General features: G+C 34.0%; 1 long non-coding RNA gene across 1 annotated transcript in view; it reads left to right on the top strand.

The window, feature by feature from the left end:
- The window catches only part of LOC146996065 (uncharacterized), a 59292-nt gene extending 44811 nt beyond the window's left edge, over positions 1–14481 (top strand). The window contains exons 3-4 of the long non-coding RNA XR_015042430.1: positions 6523–6558; positions 14440–14481. This is a non-coding gene — a long non-coding RNA (uncharacterized LOC146996065). The remainder of the gene's footprint in view (positions 1–6522; positions 6559–14439) is intronic.
- Positions 14482–15984: the final 1503 nt, after the last annotated feature.

The raw sequence follows: 15984 nt of genomic DNA, 5'->3' as shown, positions 1-15984 counted from the left end.
AGTATAATGAATTTAAAATATTTAGGTGTGGTACCGCGAGAGACCAGCTGCATCGTAGTTTTACGCCCTACACCCCCGCTAAGAGCGGCCTTAGGTACCGGGCATGGCTTGCCATTTGATCCAAATTCCGTGTAATTCCACGGTATCAGTAGCAGCGCAGCGGCCATTTTGTTTAACACCGTAATTCTGCGTAATTCCTTCAGTACGTGGTTGCTCGCATAGAACTGGCAGAGACACTTTGAAGACAAGTCAAATCTTCAAGCCAATACAGCTGCACTTCTGGTCTCTGATCGCCGGAAGTGGTGATCCCGGTCGACCAGTTTATAGCCATGAGTTTTCAGAGATGGCGGTAGTGTTGTGAATTTTCTTAAGCTTTCGATGGAAGCTAATTACTTGACAGATCCACCTCCCGCCCAATACTGAGGTTATAATTTGAAGTCGGGCTTGGCTGTGCGTCTACCTTAGATCGCCGTAGCAGCTGTACATAAACATACCTATAAAACTCAAAGAAATAATTGTATTTACTTGAGCGAAATTCCCATGCGTCAAATAATTTGGTTGAGCCTTTTTAGCTTACCTTAATTTTCAATTTAGGAATTAAATTATACTGAATTCTAAAGAACTTTCATTTAAAGAAGATGACCCTCCCTTTCTCGGAAATTAAATACAACTTACATCCTATTTAATTGTTCTAATGATATTATGAAATAATTTCTAACAAGGAAGGTCTTTAAATTTTGATTTCTCAATTTTTCCGAAAAAATACTTATAAATATAACATTTAAAATTACGTAACAGTAAAAAAAAACTAACTACTAACACTCTAATGATAAACAAAAAATTGCAAAGAATAATGAGATTTGAACACTCAGCGCTCTTTTATTTTATTCTCGGGCCTGCACATCAATGCAGTCTAGATATATTATATGTGCAATCTGAGGCCATACCTAAGACCTTCAGTTAAAATAGGCGGTATTGGTAACATTGTCGAAGTTGACAAAAGTTGTTTTCGCCTTGAAACAAACAACGTATCCTTCCGCCCCAGAGGATGTGGGACGGGATATACGGATTAGGATTATTTAATAATGGCAAAGCACATTAAGGCTATCTGCCTAAAGGAGGGATGCCTTCGTGGAGGACTTTCTAAGGGAAATTGGCTCGTATACACGTTACACATAGGGAAAGCCACGAAAACGCCCATGCAGCCAGCCCGTTCGCGGGATTCGAACCTCGGACCGAACTACCAGTGTTCAGCGTCTTTACCGCTCGGCCGCTAATGGGCCACGCGGGATATACGGAGGAAAAAATAATGTTTTTAAGTTGCTATGCCTAAACGCGCTGTCAGAACTTTGCTTAGAGTTATTAAAGAAAATATTGTTGACGGCATTATAATACACCGAAGAGTCCGATTTCAACATTTCTACATTAAACATAAATTTATGGATCCCAATATTGATTGTCAAATGCATGCAAATATATAATCAGGTATTTTAAATGATATCCGCAGTTTCATGACTCCTCGTTAATCTTAGTTCGCTAACCTATTTTTCTTCCTGATTTTTTTTGGGGGGGGGATTTTAATTTACATTACAAATTTCTAATTTTACGAATCTCTGTTATGTTCCCTCCCTCTTGGATTTTTCAACTTAACAGTACCGTAAATATGTTGGCGATTATTTTTATGCTTCAAGTCTTTCGCCAAATCATCAGCTTTTGGGTATATCTTAATCTGATCTCGATAACAGAACAATGCCAAAAGTTCTTTTACCTGACACAAAACGAGAAAGGGCCTCCGCTTTGGAAATTGGTTCAGCGGTTCCCGAATATCGTTCGTCACTATTATTAGATTTAGGTATTCTTCAGAGCACAGGAGTTGACGTCCATGAAATGGTGTAACAAACAGCTTAATGCAAGGCTACAGTTGACTGGAAATAAAATAAAAATAATAAAATAAATAATGGAAATAAATGGAACAGTAAGATTAATAATGGATAAAATAATAGTAAAAATGAGGATGGGATAAAATAATAGTAAGTATACGGATTCTGAAAAATTTTCCTAGGAAACGACATGTAAATGTCATTGTTGTTACTCTACATTGTGCTGTTCAATTCTACATTCGCGCTTCATAAGCTTAGCGAAATTATCGCCGAGATCTTGGCGCTAATCTAAAATCGCTAAATATGGTTGGGAGCCGCTATAACAAAAGAAGTGCCATTATTTTTTGTTATTTTCCCTTGATTGTGCTACGCACATAAAAAAGAAACATCATGTGAAAATATGACATTTTTATATATCAGTATAAATTATTATAAATAATTAAATAATCACGGCATATCTGTGGACTGCAAGAGTTGAGCTTTTGAAGTAAAGTTATAAATCAAAATCCACCTGATTTGTGTGGGATTTTTATCTAGAGACATTAATTATTATTCCCCGAAGAAAAGGGAATATTTGTTACAGGTGACTGCAAAAGTACTTTTGAATTCGTAATATTTTCAGAAAGTACATTTCGCACCTTAACAAGCTCGTTAAAATTTTTTTATGAAGACAATAGATAAAAAAAACAAGACCGAATTAAGCAATATATGTATGTGCGGTATATGTTACGGTGAAACACCGAAATCTGGAGAATGTCGACTTTCACCGGTGAATGTCAACATTCACATAGTCGCTTGGTGTATGTCCGAAATATTTTCCAAATAGTCTTATTTCTAACTTACACCGGTAAATGTCGACATTCACCATGTAATAATGGTGAATGCTAAACACATAAGAATATTATACTTTCTTCTCCGTAATTCCATCGCGAAAAACTCTTTTAAAACTTAAAATAAGAACTTAAGAATATAAGAACTAAAAACACACAGTACATTCAAAATGTGAAAGGAAATAGTAGAAGTTAAAAACTTACTAAATTATGTGATTCGAATCTTATTTATTGCAACAGCGTAAACTGTTATGAAACTTTGAATTGCACAAGAGGCCCTTGCTTTTACATCTGCATTTATTTGTGAAACACTTCCTTTTGCAGTGTCAGCGTGTACATATACTCCTCTCTTTTCGACCTACACCAGAGCATATCTGTCATTGTTGACATACACCAGTGAGGATCCGAATGTACAAGGAATGTAATGCAATATTCGATCTTTCACCAACATATTTGGTGAATGTTGACATTCTCCTGTGAAAGTCGACACTCTCCAATTTCGGTCTTTCACGGTAACATATACACATATACATACATAAACATACATGCATACAATACATTTTTGAATCCGGTACCGATAACAAAAGGGTACCCAAATTTCTCAGGTGATTAAAAGGCAAAACAATATCAATAACTAAATAATTAATACAAGTATAAATTACAAAGATATCTTCGAATTTTGCTATGTGATTATAAAAATGTTGTTACTTTTTTTTTCTTCCTCTTGATGTTACGTACGTACGGGGCTCGTGCGGATTTGGAGTGAATAACGAGAATTCTTGATGAAGTTGATCACTTGCACTTGATGAAGTATCGAAACGCACTTTATTGGCCAGCATCATTCAAAACAGCTCCAATAACACGTTTACAAAGTCGTCGAAGTACTACAATAAACATGCTGACACGATCAGTGACACAGCCTTCACACTATCAGGCTATAACGGTGCAGACAGCTTTACGGCAAAGCACCAGAGTACAGCTCTTGATTCTGCTCGGTCGTTCTCGGAACTCCACGTACTCTCGAGACTCTCCACGTTACAACTCGCGATGCACTCGATGTTACACTAGAGCACAGCTCCCGACACTCTCTCGACGATGCACTAACCGCGATACACTAAGAGACTCTTTCAGTGTACTCGACGACCAACTCGGCACTAGGCACTCACTGACTCACCATCAACTCTATGGACTCCGCACGGACTGACTGACTAATTCTCCGCGTACCAGCAGGGTTTATGTAGCTTCTGTTCGAGAACATTCTGGGCTAAACCGCTAAGAATTCGTCCCAGAAGGTTCTCCATTAGTCTATGGCATATCGCCAATTTTGTCGTCAAACGTCGCTAAATAGGCGATTTCTCGCCAATGTGGCAACCCTTCCTTTCTTTGCAATCTTCTGGCAACCCTAAACCTGTTTTGTGGGGAAGCTATCTCACCGCGGCTGGACATTTCGTAACAATATATTACAAATAAAAAAATTACAAAGATAGCTTCGAGTCTTGTTATTTAGTAGCCAAACTCTCACCGAGATCCGAAAAAAATAAACCATTTGTTCCTTTGGTCAGAGCAAGAGTAAGCCGAATCAAACACTTGCCTCGAGTGGATTGGATTACTGTAATTTGGCACAAAACCTGTCAAGGTTATCTGCGCCAGACAAATGGTAACAATGCAATTAGTCATTTGTAAAAGCTTCCAGCTTAGGTCAAAAGAGACAGATTACAATCTATGATAAAAGCTGATATCTTTTAAAAAACAGGTTAAAGTCTATTATAAAATCCAATATCTTTTAAAAACAAACAAATTACGATGATGTGTTTTTCCAATTAAATTTCCTAAGTCCAGTTCTGAACAATTAAAATGTTTTTGGCGAAAATAATTAAAACTCTGGCATTCCACCAAGATGTGATGGACTGTCAGATCTGCATTGAAGTTTGGGCAGCTGGGATTCTCTTCTGCCTTCAGAAGATACTCATAGGTCAGGCGACAATGGCCAATTCTCAGTCGAGTCAAGAGGACATCCTCCCTTCTATTAGCCATACATGGCCAGTATCCAATGGTGGGTTTTACATTTCTCAGCTTGTTATATACTTTGTCATTCCATTGCTTCTGCCATTTGCTGAGAATTTTGCTTTTGACAAACCCTTTGATGTCTGCTAGCTTGCCTCGAGTGAATAAATACAGGGTTATTCAAAAAGAAAGAGCAGATTGCAAACATGTATTTCTTCCAAACTACAAAAGATAGAAACATGATTCTAACGTTAATGGATAGAGAAAAGTGTACAATTTAGTACGGGTAAAAGTTCCAATTATGGTCGCATTGGCGCTGTTGTTTTGTGCTGGTATTATTTGTCGTTTGGTAGTCAGTAGTGAAATGACGGCGACACCACGGCAGAAGTCTTTTTTGTGTTCTACAATTGGCAAAACTAGAGTCCATTGTTGCAGTTCAGCGAGCATTTCGCCGTCAATTTAATAGACAACCACCGCGTCAGAAGCAAATTTACGAGTGGCATCGAAAATTCGAAGAAGATGGTTGCATCTGCAAAGGGAAAAGCACGGGACGTCCACGCACATCGAACGAGAATGTCGAGCGTATTCGTACACTTTACGAAAGGAGCCCAAAGAAATCTACATCGTGAGCAAGCAAATAACTTAAAATTCCTCAACCAACGGTATGGCGAGTTCTAAAACATCGTCTGCACATGAAGCCATACAAACTGCAGTTATTTAATGCATACCATAATTGTAAACTTTTCTCCATCCATTAACGTTAGAATCATGTTTCTATCTTTTGTAGTTTGGAAGAAATAAATGTTTGAAATCTGCTCTTTCTTTTTGAATAACCCTGTAGAATGGGCTGCTTTCTGAAAGGAAATGACTTATAGGAACAGTTCCTAACCGTATTCGAATTCAAAGCACACAACAAAAAATACTTTAAATTTAATTGTTCAGTGTAACTTTAAAGAACATCTGCATTTTATTCCGCGGTCAATATTGAATTCATTCTGCATATCAGTTTGTTGTTTAACCTTTTGACTACTTACGAGACAATTATGTCTTACTAAAAGTTTAAAACTTACGCTGGATTGAAAAGTACTTAGAATCTTCTGAATGTTGGGGATCATCTTCGCAATAGTTGGGAAATCAAGACGCCGCTTTTCTCGTTGTACACAAATGAACACAGAGAAAATAAATACGAGAGCCCAATGTGTAATACTGAGTTATGCAAAGAATGATTTACCCTGTACCATATGATGTAAAATCAGTTTCATATAATAAAGTTTTCCAGAATAATAGGTCTGTTTACAGCAAGATTATCGCTTGGGACAGACGTATCCCACCATTAACTACGGCTGGGACATATGTGTCCCAGCCTTTGGCTTGAAAACAGTTTGTCAAAAAGATCCCAAACGCTAAAGTAACTTTAATTTATGACGTATTTTGTTCACTTGTATAGAAAACGGGGTAAAAAATAATTTTTTTAAATTCTTAGTCAAAGTGTAAAGAAGTATGCTGGCCCACTGAGGTCTGAATACGCAGGCTGACGGCACCCATCGTTTGAAAACGTTCGAATCTCGAAAAATATTGTGATTGAAGTTATCCTATTTCTCAAAAGTATTAAAAATATGCTGATTAGCATATTCTACGTAAATATTGATCATAAAGAAAGCTAGAATGCTAGATTTTTATGGATGGAACTTAGCCATACAGTTCGTGGCTTTGTTTAAATTAAATAACGTAATCAAACAAATAATTCAAACCTGTTCTGTTTTGATTCTGGCTTTAAATCCATTTGATTGTTATCTTCTCTCTTGCAGTGCATCGAGGGTAAAGTGAAACAGTTTGACTTGTGCGTAAGTACCCATGATTTTATCTTCATTAAATAAGGCAACTCTTGTCGACGGCATTGCACATGTTTCACGTCTCTTGCTACCAAAAAAAAAAATTAAAAAAAAAAAATCTGAAATTTTTCAGATTTTAAATTACGTCCAAAGGGGCGTTTTTTTAACGTTTTGAGTGTTACCTTTATTTATTAAATATCATGTTCTTTGCACTTAAACCATAAAATTTAGTTCAAGAGCAATATCGCAAAATAATGTTAAATTAAGCATATCTTTAGAGTTTCCGATATACACAGTCTCGCGAGCTGGAGATAAAAGTATTTTTTTTTTCTATATGACGTTGCCATTTCTCGCTTTTAAAGCATTGAGTTTGTAAATCAAAAATTCGTTAAAGTTTTACAAAATATAAAATCTATAATAAAACAAATTCCAAATTTGGGATTTCAGATGCCCATATTCGCAGTAGGATTTCGTCATTCAAAATTCGATGGCTCTATGTACCATTGTTTTATCACAATGCGAGAAATAGGCAATCATTTATGCAGATTTTTCATTATTTAATTTCTTCAAATATAATGCAGGACTCTAACATTTTGTGGCAACAATTTGAAAAGTGAACCGACGTTTATGAGTCCGACGCAAAATCGCAAAACGAAAACAATAGTCCTTCAGGGACAAAACCCCTTTAGACTTAAAAAAAAAAAAAAAAAAAAAAAAAAAAAAAAACGAACTAACAACTCTACGAAGTCATGTATTTATTACAAACTGTTACCGTGCGAAAGTTTTTTTAATACGCGTTTTAATTTATGCAAATAACATTAATTTTATTGTGTTTATTCAGTAAAAATAAGAACATGGATATGTGTTTGACTTTAGGCACATACTTATGTAAAACTAATTTTATTACATTATTTAAGATAAAAGCAAAATTTGCTTCGAATTTACATGAATGATAAATTAAATCAGTTTTAAATTCTGAAGCTACCTTACGATCAACCCCGAACTTGCCAGAAATGTCGTGTTAACGAAGAAATCCGTCATGATTCGTAACTGCATGTGACTAAGATTTTATACCATACTGAAGTAATCGATGAATTGCCAGCGTGATCGTATTTAAAAAATAATATTCAATTTGCATATGATTTACACTAGCAGGTATCGAAGAAAGTTCGTATGGGTTTCGTCACGCATTAAAAACTGCCCACAAAAATCTTAAACACCCATTTCATCCTTCGGAATAATCACAATTGGCTTCAATTACATGTTCCCAACGAGACAAGCTTAAAAATGCCCTTTTTGAAAAACTTCTTTCTGAAGTCCAAAAATTGTGACACAGGCGTTGTGACATTTTCGCGTTTTCTGAATTTCTGTTTCCACAGCCAAAATCCATGGCCCAAAACAGTCTATCCTATGGGGCGATGCCCGGGAAATAGGGTGGCTGAGGTAAAACTTCCTAGCCCAGTGTTTTGATGACCTGTTTGGTCGCTTTTGCAATGTGAAGTCTGTTATCAACTTAAAGGAGAACTCCTCTTCTGTTGACCAACGCTGGCTGTTTCTGGCACAGTGCAGCTAAAAACTTTGCAGTTGTGAAGAGTAGACCTCGGCTGTTATGGTTTATCCGCTTTCCAGATGTTCATAGTGGACTACCCTAAGGCTAGTCCACCAAACACACAGCATTACATTCTTTTGGTGAATGTCCGGTTTAAGGGCCAATCACAGACCAATGATTCAGAAGTCGACCAATGATTTTCACCTTCCGGTTATCATACATGATCCATTTTTTATCACATGTCAAGATTTGTGAAGCACATGACAGCAACGACAAGCAGATGTTCAGTCGTTAGAGCTTATTTTCCTCTGACATGGACATGAGAAAGCCACTTTCCCAGTTTCCATATTATCTCAAGTTTATAAAGATGTAGTCGAATGGTTTCGTCAGATAATACAAACCTGTATTCAAGCTCCTGGCATTTTTAATTGGCATTCTGCTTGATTTCCTCCTCCATCTGGACTTGACCGAAAGCGAATGGACGACCAACACAAAGTTTGTCTTCAAGACTCTCGTCTCCGGATGAAAATCAACTGAATCACTTTTGAGCAGTCTATTCTCTCACTGATGTCCAAGCATACAGCATATTCGGTACTTACGTATTATCGCAACCAGGTTGGCGCTATTTGTAAGTTTCAGTAAAAAAGTATGAATAGAAAGAAAATGTACATTTATTAATGACAGATAATTTTTAATACAGTTTTTTATATTATTTTGTTTTAAAATATAAAATAGCAATTAAACCCTTCCGGTTTCGAATTTGAATAAGTTGCAGAATTATTTTTTCGGCGGAAATCTTTTGGCTATTGCTTTTAGCACTGATTGAAAACCGTATTTGCAATAACCATGTACACGTCGACTTATTTTTACTTAAAAAAACATCCCAGAATTGCACAAAAATGGCATTGCGCACACTCTTGACTTTATCCATGTACACTGCTATTTTCTCATAAATTACAAAAATTTGCACGAAAATGCAGGAAAATTTTGTGAATCTCCACATGCTCTTTTTACAAAACTACGTATAACACGTAGGGTTGCCGTAAGTAGGGTCGCCAAATTTGGCAATTTATGCGAATTTTGGCCTGGTTGCGATAATACGTAAGTACCGCATATTCTTTTAACGGCCTCTGCAGCTTTATTTCCTAATTTGTACTTGTAAAGCAAAATAGGCTTCAAAATCTCCTTTCCCAACGACGTATTTTTTCGAAGATTGAAATTCCTACAAAACCGATAGCGAAACGTTCGATACTCTGAATCTCTACTAAATAAGGTTTGAAAGGAATATAAACGTATGACGTCATCAGAATGAAGTTTGATCACACTTAAGTACCGAAAGTAACTGTTCTTAAAAACCGCACGAACTTTCTTGGTTACTTGCTATAATTTGTAAATATGTAAACAAAAACATTAAGTTCCTTCACTTACATTCAATAAAGACTTATTTTTCCTATTCAAAAGGAAATGTAGTTGTCTGGATTGGTTGTCATATTAAATTCGAATATTATAACTTTATATTTCTCTAGGAATGTTACACGTGAAATAATTTATTTATAAATTATTGTGTTTTTCTTATTCATTTGTTTTTCCTTCAGTTACAAGTTTTACATTCCAAGAATTTAAAATAAAAACTGGAAATTGAGATCTCTTATCATTTTGCTAAAACTACCCATTTGTTAAGAGATTCAGTTCTAGTTTATATTTAAATACATTAAATAATTAGGCAATATTTTTATTAGTTAATTCAGACATCCATGTCCAGATTTTTAATGTAATTCGGGAAATAATCCCACAAAATAATATATATAATTATTCTAGTAATAATTTTTATTTTATTCGATATCTAATATACGTATAAAACTATTTACAATTTAACGAAAGCAGTATAAATAATTCATGGCTATAAACGGACAATAACTTAACTGTTAAAATTTTTTTAAATAAGTACTATTCTATATTATGAGTGCTAGATTTTAAGTTTATAAATTTTTACACCCAATGATTGGCTTCTCAATCTTTTCTATGAATAAACATTAAAAAAATTTTAATCTAGATCGTTGCACGACGGTAGGAAGAAAAATCTATTGAGATGATCTAGTTATTAATTTTCAAATATACAACTGAGAACTTATATAGAAATAAATTATATTAAATTGTATTTTACTTGATGTAAATTTTTCACTCTAAAGTCATAGCACATTCGGAACTTGCATATTAACGCAACCACCTTGGCGCAATTTGGAGATTTTTTTACACATAAGAAAGTAAAACACATGGGGTGAAAGTTCGTGGTTTTCACACCTTATTTATAGAAAAATTCGAATAAAATCCATGGAAGCACTTCCGCAGAGAACCCGGTAAATGTAAACATCGCCAACTTTGGCGATAATAGTTCAAACATGGTAACTTAGCTAATTCATCCTATTCGCTTGTGCGAAGGTTGTCGTTGTTCGCATTTGAAGATTTATATTATTCTTCTCTTATTTATTGTTATTTTTTCTGAATTTTTTAACAACGAATAGATAGAAATATTTTCGCATAATTAAAGAAGTTTTCGTCGAAAGATGCCGGTTCTCGGCACGTCAGTTCGGAATCAAAGGAAGAAAATATGGCGGGAGGGGTGAATGCTAATTTGTAACATGCTGTTCACGTTATGTTCTTAATTATTAACAGCTGTAAGCACGCAGAACCATGAGGTTTCCAAATCCTAAAATAATTTTTAAATGTATAAAGTTCTAGTTTTATTAACTTAACAATGCTAGTGAAGAAAATTTCATTAATGTTGAAGGTTATTTGTATTGTGAAATATATTATGAAAAAGGACAGGTATTTGTTGCAACGTAAAATGCTTTAAGCTGTATGCAAGTAACTTGAAAAAAAAATACTGAAAACTATGTAAAATGGATGTATTAAAGGTCATGCATTCATTAATTTATTACATGGGCATGGCTCTTACCGAAATACATCAATCAACAGGCCAAGTACTTAATAATGAAAAATGACACTTGTAATAGAAATATTAGTATTCTATATGAATTAGAGAAAATACATATAAGTATAATGTAAACGTAAGTATAACAATACTAATTTTTATTTTTTAAATGAATTTCTACTTCCCGTTATGCTTTAATACATTGTTTTCTGTGCTAACTTGAATTTAATACAAATTTATTTTCGTATACCACGTTTAACCTGTTAGTTATACATGTACATACTTATTATCTGTGAATTTTTACTACCATTGTCTGCTAACTTGAATTTACATACACTAAAAACCACGTTTACGGCTCGGCTCATCGAGCTTGGCGAGTAAAAATGCAACGGCGCCAACGGGTTCCCGAAGCGCCAACGGGTTCTTTCCCGAAGCGCCAACGGGTTCTCTGCGGATGAAAACCGAAAATCCATAATTATCATAAATCGATAAACATTATCAATGTATACATTAACATTATCTTCTACATTACATTATCTACGAGATACATTACCATATGAAAAGTTAAAAATATATTTACGGGTGCCCCTTAGCGATAATTGGCGATTTTTGGCGGAACATGGACACCGAGTTTGTGCAACTCTTGGACTTGTTATTTTGGATTTGTATAGCGGCAATTTTTGCGCCAAGAATCGCTGCTACACAAATCCAAAATAACAAGTCCAAGAATTGCACAAACTTGGTATCAACAAATCAACCTATTTTCACTGAAAAAACATCAGAGCATTGCGCACCCCTTGACTTTGTCTACGTATAATCAATTTATATTCATTTAAAAAGTCAAAGGACCAGCCAACAAAAAATATATAATCTCAATAAACTACATTTTAAATTAAACAATGAAATAACATAAAAAAGGAAATTCATCTTAGCACTACACAAAAGAAATATCCACTTACCTTATTTACGTGTCTTCTGAAAAACAAAATTCTTTAACAGCATCCAAAAACTTCTTAAAATTATCTGAATAAAAGAAAATATCTAAATATCTTCTTAAAAGAATCTGTGTACTGGCTAAAAAAATATTACTAGTAAATTAAGCGAGATTCTTGCATGAAGAACATGTTCAGTTTTTTCTTATTTTCTTATTCACATCACATGCAAAAATATATTATACTGAAAAATCCAAGTGCAATTAATCCGAGAAACAAGAAATAAAATCCTAGCCTAGTAAGCCAAAAAATACGTTACATAGAATTCTAAAGATTCGTTTACATAAACATTTACCTCAAGGCCTGCCGGGAAAGAACTCAGACGACCGTTAATCACGCCGTCTGATCACATGATCATTTTATTTTTAGCAACTCCCCCCCCCCATGAACCACAGGCATTCATCAAACTTGCATATAAACAGTATACACTCATACAACAAAAACACTCGAGTTCCAGACAGAGAGGAATTTAAATGGAACATTAGGCAATTTAAATATAACATTATCCAAATTCAAAAAAGCAATATTCACCTTTTTTAGAAGATTATTCAATGACCCTCTAAAAGAATACTCACAATATGTATTGTAAATTAACACTGAAGATGAAACTTTAGCTCTGAAGTTCTAAACTGTGCAAAAGTTGTACAGGACGTCTGACAACCGATGACTCGGTTTTTACCCAGTAAACCCTCTTCGAGATACAAAACGTCGAAAGGCAAGCAAAAAATGAATCTGTCGTCATATTACAAACTTGTTCCAGATGAACACTTTTTGTAACAGGACAGGTTATCAATAGAATATATTGTTTGTTTTTATTCTTTCGTTTAGGGGGAAAACGTTGAACAGCTTTTACTCAAAACCGTTCAGCACGATTATATTCTTCAGTAGTAACAAGACCCATTGTATTAGTTTTCCTTCTAAGAACATCAACAAACCGTAATACCCAAGAAGTCACCTTCAGTAGTTTGCGTAAGCAATTAACTTATTAACACCAATTATCTGTTTGGAAACAAATGCAGAACTAATTACAGCAGAAGCTTTATATTCAGCATCAATCTTCTGGTCTATTGAGTCATATACAAATCTCTTGGGCTGAAGCCAAGTATTCTCCTGGTACAATAACCATTTTGGGCCTTGCCACCATTTTTTTTTTTTAATTTAGCAAATCTTTACTAGTTAATTTTCCTGTTAACAAGTCCGCAGGGTTATCTTTACCTATACAATGTCTCCATGCACTGGGATCTGTAGTTTCTTGAATTTCTAATATACTGTTTGAAACAAATTACTTCCACTTAGATGCCTTGCCTTTTATCCAGTGTAGCAAAATTGTAGAAGCTCTCCATAGAATAATCTTTCTAAATTTTTTAAAAGATTTTTACAATATTCGGCTATTCTTGCTGTAATTTCTGCACTTGTTAATTCTAGTCTGGGCAATGCCACTTTTTTAATTGCCGTAACTCATGATTTAGAAACTATGAAGTTAGTTTTAAAAGTGCCAAGCGATGTCTTGTACATAATGTATGCAACCGCTCCAAAAGCTTTTAATGAAGCATCGGAAAATATAACCATTTGTGGGCAAGGTTCTTGCCAACAACAACAAGCGCAAATCTTGACTTCTAACCACGTTGAATTTCGTGGGCCTGCTCCGATTTCAAGAAAAGCGAAATTAGTAACAACGACGCATAAAATATTTGAAATTTTAAGCAAGAATTATTTACTCAACAGAAAACAAAACAAAATTTCGTAATTTTTAGCCCGAAGGCCGTTAACCCAGATGAGCTATTAATTTTGCTTTGCCATTTTGCGTCGATTCACTTTTCAAACTGTTGCCACCAAATATTACAGCCCTGTATTATATTTAAAGAAATTAAATAATGAGGCATCTACATAAATGTATGTATGTTTCTCGCATTGTAGTAAAACGACTGTACCTAGAACCATAAAATTTTGAATAACGTAATCCTCCAGCGAAAATGGGCATCTAATTCGGAATTTGTTTTATTTTTTATTTCATATTTTGTCAGATATTAAAAATGTTCGATTAAAAAACTCGATTTCAAAGCGAGGAATGGCAACACTGTAGGGAAAAAAAACATTTTTATCTCCAGCGCCCGAGACTGTATCGGAAATTCTAAACTCATTTTAAAATTATTTTGCGATATTACTATTGAATTGAATTTTATGGTTTAAGTGCGAAGAACATGATATCTAATAAATAAAGGTAACACACAAAACATTTGTTAAAAAAACGCCCCTTTAGGCGTAATGTAAAATCTAAAAAAAGCTTTTAGATTATTTTTCTTTTTTAAAAAATATGATTTTAATATTTCTGAAAAATAAAAGAATGAAAATAATTATTTTTACTTTAAAACGAATGTCTTTTTTTTTTTTTTTTTTTTTTTTTTTTTTTTTTTTTGCAGAATTTCAATGCAACGTACGATCCATTTTCTCTCCTAGAAATAGTAAATTTGTAGAATTCCTTTAAAAAAATTAATTTATAAATATTTTCTGAATTTTATTTGCAGGAAATTATTTAATTTCAGATAAATCTCTGCAATTTAAATTAGTAAAATATATTTCTGGCTGCATTAAAATTATTACAAGCAAAGAACATGGTATTTAATCATTAAAATTACTGTATTTAATCATTATTAAATACAACTGAAAAATGCTCTGTTCGAAAGAAAAATTTTACTATTCCTTTGTTATGCAAGTAACGTATATGATGAAATTTTGTATCAATGTGTTTTGTGCGCGAACTAAATTTTTCAGATTCTACAATTTTATTGTTGATTGATTGATTATCTTCGAAAAAGTTTGTCGTTAGAGTTTGGGGTAGGTTAAAATCGTCTGTGAATTTTAATAGCAATAGTAATTCTTGCGTAGCTTGCACTATGAGAAAGTGTTTGTTTTTTTGAAACCGAAGAAATACAATTTTTGCCTAACAAAATTACACTTCCTGATGTGGATTTTCTATCTTCTTTATCTTGTTTCCAATCAGCATCTGAATAAACTGTAAGATTAGGTTCTTCACTCGACGAAATTTGTAGAGATAAATGCTTTGTCGTGTTTAAATATCTAATGATTCTTTTTACAGCATTCTACTCTTTTTGACGTGGATTTTTACACTTTCAGCTAAGTATGTGAGTTGAAACTGTGATATCTAGTCTTGTCAAAGACGATGTATACAAAAAGACTTCCAATATCTTGGCGAAATTTATCATTTGAAGTTAGGATTAATAGCTGTGACTTGCCTCTCGACCGTTTAATCGGAAGAGAGGTCAATTGTAATTTATTTTATTATTTAAAAGAGACTGGCTTTTATTACCAAATGTAATTTGTTTTGAAGACTATGTCTTGAATTTTAATGTGTGCTTTTAACTTGTGTTTATATGACTTCATCCACTGGATTTGGTACATTTATATACTTGTTTTTATTTATTGAATTTTAATGTCATCAATTGTAATCATCTCATCTTGTGTTTGGCGCGTTATAATCATCTTTGGTTTTTGCGCCATAATCACTCACTCACTCACTCATTTGAAGTTGGGACATTTTCTTCCTTGTTTAGACTATAATAATTTGCTTCCATTGGTGCAGTATAGCGAGTTTCGCTTCTTCAAGTTGAAACTGCTTGACTATAGTTGATTGATTTTGTTTTTCGGAGATAAAAGATAACTTCCATTTTCCTTTTGATTTATTTCCATGCCTAAGAAATATTTAGCTTCAACAAGATGTGTTATTTGATACCGTTTCATTAAATCGTTAATTACTTGAAGAATTAGTGCTTCTTCTGTAGAAATTATAAGAATATTATCAAAATATACAATCAAATTGATTCTTCGATGACGATCCTCTTTTGTGAAAAGACACGGATCTGCTTTGCTTTGACTGAGTCCAAGATTCTTCTATGCATTTTGAATTTCTGTATTCCAGCTGCTTATATGAGACCATAAATAGACGT

The sequence above is a fragment of the Stegodyphus dumicola genome, chromosome 8, assembly GCF_044657685.1.
Source record: "Stegodyphus dumicola isolate Sdum_Otavi_A_Nest chromosome 8, ASM4465768v1".
Classification (NCBI taxonomy): Eukaryota; Metazoa; Arthropoda; class Arachnida; order Araneae; family Eresidae; genus Stegodyphus; species Stegodyphus dumicola.
This window is presented reverse-complemented; position numbering and strand designations above follow the sequence as displayed.